This window comes from Phaenicophaeus curvirostris, chromosome 14 (assembly GCF_032191515.1).
Source record: "Phaenicophaeus curvirostris isolate KB17595 chromosome 14, BPBGC_Pcur_1.0, whole genome shotgun sequence".
Taxonomy (NCBI): Eukaryota; Metazoa; Chordata; class Aves; order Cuculiformes; family Cuculidae; genus Phaenicophaeus; species Phaenicophaeus curvirostris.
The window spans coordinates 16,825,778-16,833,658 of NC_091405.1; positions in this window are offsets into that span (position 1 = coordinate 16,825,778).

A 7,881-nucleotide genomic window follows, 5' to 3' on the forward strand; every position below is an offset into this window, starting at 1 on the left:
GCCTCAGGGTTTTTATGTGTTGTAGGAGTTAATGTGAATATGCCTGTGAAATCTTTATTAGATAAATAAATAAATACTTTTCCCTTGCCTGGGCATGGTGGAAGGGTCTCTTTTTTCCATTTGCTCTAAGTTATTGTCTGAGATGGATCCTCTTGTGAGAGATTACATAGCACTGTATTACAAATCTGACACTTTACTCATTTTAACTTAATTTTCCTTGGTAGTCTCCATGCATTTGTTAATGCTTCGGTGTGTCATTGTATTTGATACAAGAAATGAGCTTCCTGTTTAACTGCCTTTAAAAATTATTGCTTGGTGATTATAATTGAAAGGGTTATAATCTGTCTGTAGTTGTGAATGTGGATTTTTGGTTAGTATTCTATCACACAGAGCTGACTGATCTTCATTCTGTACTTTCTAGCTGTTTTAAAACTTTATCATTTTTTTTTATAGCAGCCTTCCAGTACTTAGAGGGGGCCTATAGGAAAGCTGGGAAGGGGGTTTTTATCAGGGAGTACGGATATAGGATGGGGTGGGGTTTAAGCTGAAAGAGGGGAGATTTAGGTGAGGTGTTAGGAACAAATGTTTTCCTGTGAGGGTGTAGGGAGTCACTGGCCCAGGTTGGTCAGAGAAGTTGTGGCTGCCCTGTCCCTGGAGGTGTTCAAGGCCAGGTTGGGTGGGGCTCCGAGCAACCTGATCCGGTGGCAGATGTCCCTGCCCATGGCAGGGGAATTGGAACTGGACGATCTTAAGGTCCCTTCCGAACCAAACTGTTCTATGTTTCTATGAATAAATTGTTTTTGTTGATTTGTAGAATAACCTAGGCAGCATTAGAACACTGGATATTGCATGTATACCTGTATTCTTGCCACTATCTGTTCTGTGCATGGGTGTTAGCAAGGACTGTCAATATTTGATTATAGGTCTTTATGTTAAACTTCTTAGCAGCAACTGATAAAATTGTTTCTCTCATTGTAGTCTGAGAGACGTGAGGGTTACATGGATAGTAGACTAAAAGCCAGTACTTTTTTACCTTTTTTAATTTCAGGTTTTGGTAAACGTTCTTCTTTTGAATTAGGAAAAAAAAATCAGGCTATAATCAAACTTCATTGGGGAGCTTCTCAGTGAATTATGTGCATTCTTATTTACTTAAGAAATTAACTACTACATTTTTCTTCAAGTTTCTTAGGCGGCATAGCCGTGATTGCCATTTAGTACTTTACTGTTTTAATAGCTCTCTGAATCATTATAAAATTTAAAGCAAATTGCTTGGCCACCCATGTATCTGCTCTCGTTACACACTCCAATAAATCCCAGACAACAAACAATTTAAAAGCTGAAACTATTGTCGTTTTCTTCTCACTGTGCTGAAACGGAGCCAAAGCCTGGACACCAGACAGAACACAAGTAGACATGTCTGGGTAGAGGTACCTATGCGAACCACAAAACCCATGAGATCTTAAGAGTGTTAAAAACAATATGGGACAGTTTCACTTCAGCAGAAGTGTGCATTTATTTCCCTTGTATGGCATACAATGCCATTTTTAGAGGTTAATTGAATGTTCTGTGTTCCGATCCTTAGGTGAGAAGAAAGGGCAGATGGCATGTTCACAGGGGCATTGAAATGATATGATTTCAGAAAGCTGGAGTATTGAGAATGAAGAATTATGCCAGTAAATCACTCCACAGCCAGAGTTATACCAGTCATGTGAGATACATACAGCGATTTAATAAATTATATTTTCTCCTATTAACTTTTATCAGCACACGGAATGTTCCAACATAGACTGTAAAATCTGGTAGTTTGCTCACTGCTGTAGGCAGCATGCAAGGCTACGCAGTGTGACCTAAGGTGTGTGCATGAGGAGAGAGAAAAAAAAAAATAAAATAGACACTGACATCTTTCTGTCCAATAGTACCATTTCAGCATTTATCCACAGATTCCGCATTTACCCATTTTCTTTATATTCATAGTCAGTTCAGACTCTTGTAAGTTCATTTTTTGTTAGGGAAAAAAATGTGTGACACACCATTTATTTAAAATGATGCTCTATGCCACCATCTTACGGAAGCAAATTCAGCTCCAAGTATGGTGGAGGACAGAGTTTCCATTTCATTTCTTCTTGCAGAGAAACACATTGAAGACAAACAGATTTGTTCCACCCCCACTTTATTTTTTTCATACATCCTTTTTTTTTTAAAAAAAAAAAAAAAGTAACCTAGATGAAAAAGAGATTTTCCAGAAATAGTTGATGTATTTCCATGAAAGGAAGAGCTAACCTCATCCTGTTAAAAACAATCTCGCATCTTCGCCTATCGCTGCTCGGCTACCATTGTGTGTACCATTTCCCCCTCAGCCCAGCCTGTGAATTCACCGGATCACCTGGTCGGAGAGAACATTTCGCCCACACAGTTCACTCTTCTCACTTCCCCTGTGCTTTAGTAACCCACGTGCGCGCTGTCATTAGACCAACGTCCTCTATGGCCCAACAAACAGACAGTGATGATGTTTCCGTGTGAATGTATGTACAAAAAGTCAACACTCTCCTTCACAAATTATACGGGGTTTATGGGTGCCAAACCTAATCCTCAAGCCATGAAAACTTCCCCTCCACAAAAATGAGAAGGGTAATGTAGTAACTGTCTCGTTTTAGGACATTTGATTCCCCTGATTATATTCTTACAAACTAGGTACCTGGAGCCAATGGAAAATGCTTCTGTTCCCAGGCCAGAACTCTCATCTAGGTCTGTAGTTTATTCCTGCTGCTTGCAAAGATAAAAGTGCCTGTCTGCACGCAGAAAGGATATTCCTCAGTTTAGTATGCAGTATTATATTCCTCTTTATTTCTTCTTCTTTTTCTTCAGCTGTCTTCCTTCTTGCGTTGGTAAATATGGTTGGCCTTTAGAGAAAAAGTTGCCTGTAACTTTTTAACAGTTCTTGGGATGCTGACAACAGTTAGTTTTTATAATTACCATTCTTTTCTTCTACCTCAATATTTAGAGTAGGCATGTCAAGCTGAGCAGTTGTTTTATCTGAACATAGTTCACCTTGTTAATCCCTGAATTTCTATGGCAAGCCTTTCTTGCATCCATCCCTGGGTGAACTAAAATTAACTTGGGATTCGGCTTTTATACCTGAGTTAGTAGAAGAGTGTTGCGCAGGTGTTAGCTTCCATTCAAGAAGGCATTTAGCTTGGGTGACAAAAACGTCTATCAGTTGTCTTCTCATCTGTGTGTGGCAATGCCTGCTTTTGTAGGCAGAGATCACTAAACAGCACAGCTACTTCTTTCTTGGCTTCTGTAGTGCACAGCTGGCAGCACTCAATTGGTGTCAGTGTTGGGTTTCGTTATGTTATTTCCTTCCATGATAACCGGGGTCCTCAAAAATCACGCCTGTGTCCCTTCTGCAGGGGCAGAGCAGACAGCTGAGAGCAGCCACCACCTTTGCCAGCTCTAGCAAAACCAAATGTCAGTCAACAACTGAAATGCCTTGCTTGACATGTAAAAAGTGACTCAAACGGCCGTGTGGCAAGGATATCTTGGATGAATTATGGGGATGGGAAACACAACTGGATAGGGAGCCTTTTGCTCTAGCAGCTGCACTCATGATAATATCTATGCAGGTAGTCAGGATGTTTTAACTAAAGTGGAATGAGCTGCTGGTTACAGTCCAGTTCTTAGCATGAAACATCCTGTTGACAACCTCAGCACAAACATCGGTGGCAGAAAAGGAAAAGAGCAATTAAAATATTTTTTAGTCCTTTCAAGTACCTTCAGATCAAGACTCAGGGTCAGTGATACTGGCTTGTGTGGGGCTTGTACTGTTCCTGTCGATGAGGTAGCTGATCTCCTAAAAGAATGTAGTTATTTTCATTCTTTGACATTCCTATGCAAATTATCACAGAAATTGGTGAGATGATAAGTTACTGAGCACCTGAATGTGCAGTTGTCTGATACGCTTCCTTGTGATTCAAGAAATGGAACTGGGAAATGTCTGGCATATATCTTATCCATCTACTGACTGCTCAGTATTTTGTGGACAAGTTCATAACCTTTGTACAGCAGATAAAAGCTATCAAATGTGTTCTGCTAATTTGTATAGATTAATCAATTAATGGATAGTATACGGCACTGAACTGTCAACAAGCTGTGTATATAGATATTATAAATATACCATGTGCATCATGAACTGCTGTAGTTTAACATAAAGCTGGCACCAAGAGAATCTTCCTTGATAAGTGAGGAAGTGGAGTGATCTGTCATTAGTTTCCTCCTAACGAGAAACGGGTATCTTCAACCACATCTTTAGACTCCCACGCTATTGTGGATATCAAGATGTTGAGCTCGGTTTATTTTAAAGGTCATCATGTGAGATCTAACACACAATTTCTAAACTATAAACAAAACATAACTCCACAAAAGGAAAATGCAGATTATCAAAAGTGAGTGAAACTTATCACGATGTCTAAAAATAGACTCCAGCATTACTTTTATGACTTAAAAACATTAGCAATTATGCACAGGGCTTGGGGGTTTTTTTTGTTGTGAGATGAAGTTCAGGTCTCTGTGGAATATAGTTTTAGTGTCTATATTATAGCAACATCCAAAATAGGCCAAGTGTTAAGAGTATAAGAGTTTACCGTTTAAGAGAACAAACATGAAAGGTAGGGCAAACAGGATATAGCTGTACACAAGTGGTAGAAGGTAGGGAGGAGCACAAAGTTGACTGACCCATTTTTTTTACAAGAGTAGAGGAGAAGCTGGAGTGCATCTTTCTGTGCTCTCTGGGGCAGACAAAGATGGATGTGGTAAAGCAGGAGGAAGCTTAGGGACTCGGAGTGGACTCAGAGAAGACTCATCATAATCAAGACATAGGAGAAAGAAAAACCCTATATAAAGCAGGTTATAAAATGTCTTGTTGGATGAACCAGTGAGAAGAAAGTTAAGATAGTCAGAGATCTGGAACTGGGGTTACATGGAGCCGTATTCATGTCAGAGTAAAATGATTTACCATCTCCTTGAGTGCTTTTATTGATGACTTCAATAGGGTTCTGAGATGCTGGATAATGTCCTGAATTCAGATCTACCCATTACAAGTGCAGGAAGTAGTGACATACTTTCTTATATATGGTTCTTGACAAGAGATTATTTAAAATGGAGATCAATGTTGTTTCAAGTTTTTGCTAGTTGACTATAAAGCTTTAGACTGAATTAGTTGTAAAGGATGAAATGCTGGGTAAATTAGATGGATCAAAGTAGCATATTTTGGATCCAAGTTCTCACAAACTTAAAAGCTATTTAGGCAAGGAATTTTGCCTCAAGCTCCTTTCTGTTTGAAATTTTTAAGTTGTGTGCTTAAAAAGAAGGAACTGGTATCCACTGCTTCATGGGGACTGCATGAGATTTCCTGTGAAACATGTTTTATTTTACTGGGTTAGGAGGTAAACTGAAGAATGCAAGAAAGGGGTATTGAGTGGCCATCGGTTAAGGAAGTTGCTACCTTGAGTCTCATAGGTGCATTAGAATGACACTGTTTGAACTATGTTGCCAGTATATTCTTGGGACTAATGATTCCTGAAACAAATAACACACAATTCTCAGTGACACGCAGAGCTACTAAACAAGCTACTGTAGCATTCACTTCAAACATGTTGAACACTTTCTTTCTTGAATAGGAAAGTGCAGAGATACAACTAAGGCAAGGGACTATGAAAGCTGACTTCACATCTGTTCTGAGCTCTTTCATTGAGCTATTCAGACTCGCCAGTAATTTCAAAGGTCGCATAATAGGTGGTTCACACCAAGTTATGAAGTCCTTGCCTCCTGCTTCTTGTTGCAACTTCCTATGCCTTATTACCAGCTCCACTGTGCCAGCACAAACACTTGCTTATTGCTGCTGTTATATTTCAGGTAAATCAATTCCCTGAACCAATTCACTCTGGGACCACACAAGTATTAGTGGTGGCATAACAGCAAGGATGGCATCTAAGCAAGAAAGGGTCCCTGGGACCGGGGAGTACCTGAGCAGGGGAAGTCGGGACTGCTGAAGTCAATATTCATCATCTAGGAAAGGTCAGTACTTCGACAGTCTCATTAGCTTCAGGCCTGAAGAAGTTCCTCCTGGCTGCTTAACTTTCCATTTGTATACCTTGTTTATGGGCAGCGTTCATTTTAGTCACATCGGAGTTGTGTTTTTTTGCATCAAATTATTCCTACAGATGGTGAGAATCACGGCAATAGAGCCCTCTTGAAAAATAACCCTGTCTACTGGGAAACAGTTTGCTTTGCAAGCTCTGTGATTCCAGAAAGCAGCTAAGACAAATGTTATTTCCAAGTAATTTAAGTTGTATTGTTAAAATACCAGTTTAAATGACGGGCTACTGGCAGAATAGTCAGGCCAGAACAAATCTCAGAGCTGGCTAAGCTTCTCAAGAATTTATCCAGTTTTGTAGAATGTCATGCACCCCTGGAATGAAATCCGTGCTGCAAGGGTTTTGTTAGCAACAGCTAATACAGCTCCTTTATGGCCAGGCTGGCTGTGCCTGCGTGAGCTGTAGCTCTAAAAGTGCCTACGGTGTTTGTACTTTCTTAGTCACAGTGGGGGAAATTGGTGGGCCAGTATCTGCATTATTTAATGGTAAAATAGTTGTAATTCTGATGGGCTACCCACTGATTTTCATACATATGGCAGCAATGCAAATTTGTGATGGAAATCTCCATTTCTGAGCATAAATAGTGATTTTAGAGAAGAACATTTTTTAAAACCTAGACGTTCTATTGCCTCTTGCTAATCCGCAATAGGGATCATGGCAGATGATAAACATTCAACCAAGTGTAGAATCTAAAATTAAATACCTTTTTTTGCCTCTTTTGCCCTCCTCTTATTGTTTCCTAAAAACAAAGAATATTTTGAAATAATTTCTTAATCCACAGCACATTTCTAAATGTTTGTCTAGGGAACTGGTGCTTCAGAAAAGGTTTTCGTTCATGTCTGTGTAGTCTGAAGTCCTCTTCCTGTGATTAGGAAACAGTGTGGTCAAGTGAGTTTTACAAGCATGTCTTGTGAAGTGAACTCTAGAAAAGCAACCCTGGACATCCCTTCCTGCCCCGCATCACCCTCTCAGTTCTCAAGTGCAGCTATGTGTGTACAACTGACTAACCGGGGGAACAGATGCAGGGTAAAAAAAAGCCAACAAAATAGAGTTTTTGTTGAGTGGAATATTGTAATAACTAAGGCCACTGCCACCAGAAGAATTGCTCATGAGACGCTCTTATTCTCATCTAGGATGACTTTGAACCAGGCTACGTAGGTCCTGAGCTCTCCAGGGCCCCACAGTTCACATTACCAGATGCTTTGGACAGTATCTCATGCCTAAATGAAAGATGAAAATAGATACTTTTTCAACGCAGAAGTGGCAGCTGTAAGTATTTAAAGGGTAGATATTGGCAACTACATATGAGATGAAATGGAAGCTAAGTGGATTCTTGCACGGCTAGCAGACAAATAGCTGTCTAGTGCAAAGTGAGTTGTCTTGCCTGGCAATAGGGCAGTCAGAGTTGTTTCTTGATGGTGTAAAAGGTGCTGTGCCTCTTCTGTGTGCAAATAAGATATCAGCATTTAATATATGGAGGAGGTTTAGTCCACAGCAAACAGAAGTTGTGGCAATTCAAAACGTGGATAAGCGAAATATATTTAATCTTGCAGCAGTTTGAGTTAACTGGGTTTAATTGTAGAAGATTATTTCTAAAACAGAACTGCCAAACTGCCAGAGGCTAAACTTTACACATCATTAAAATACACTTTTTTCCAAATGGTCATCAGTTTCTCTTTAAAGGAACTGCTTTACATTTGCCCACTCCTATGATATTCCTTGGGTCTTC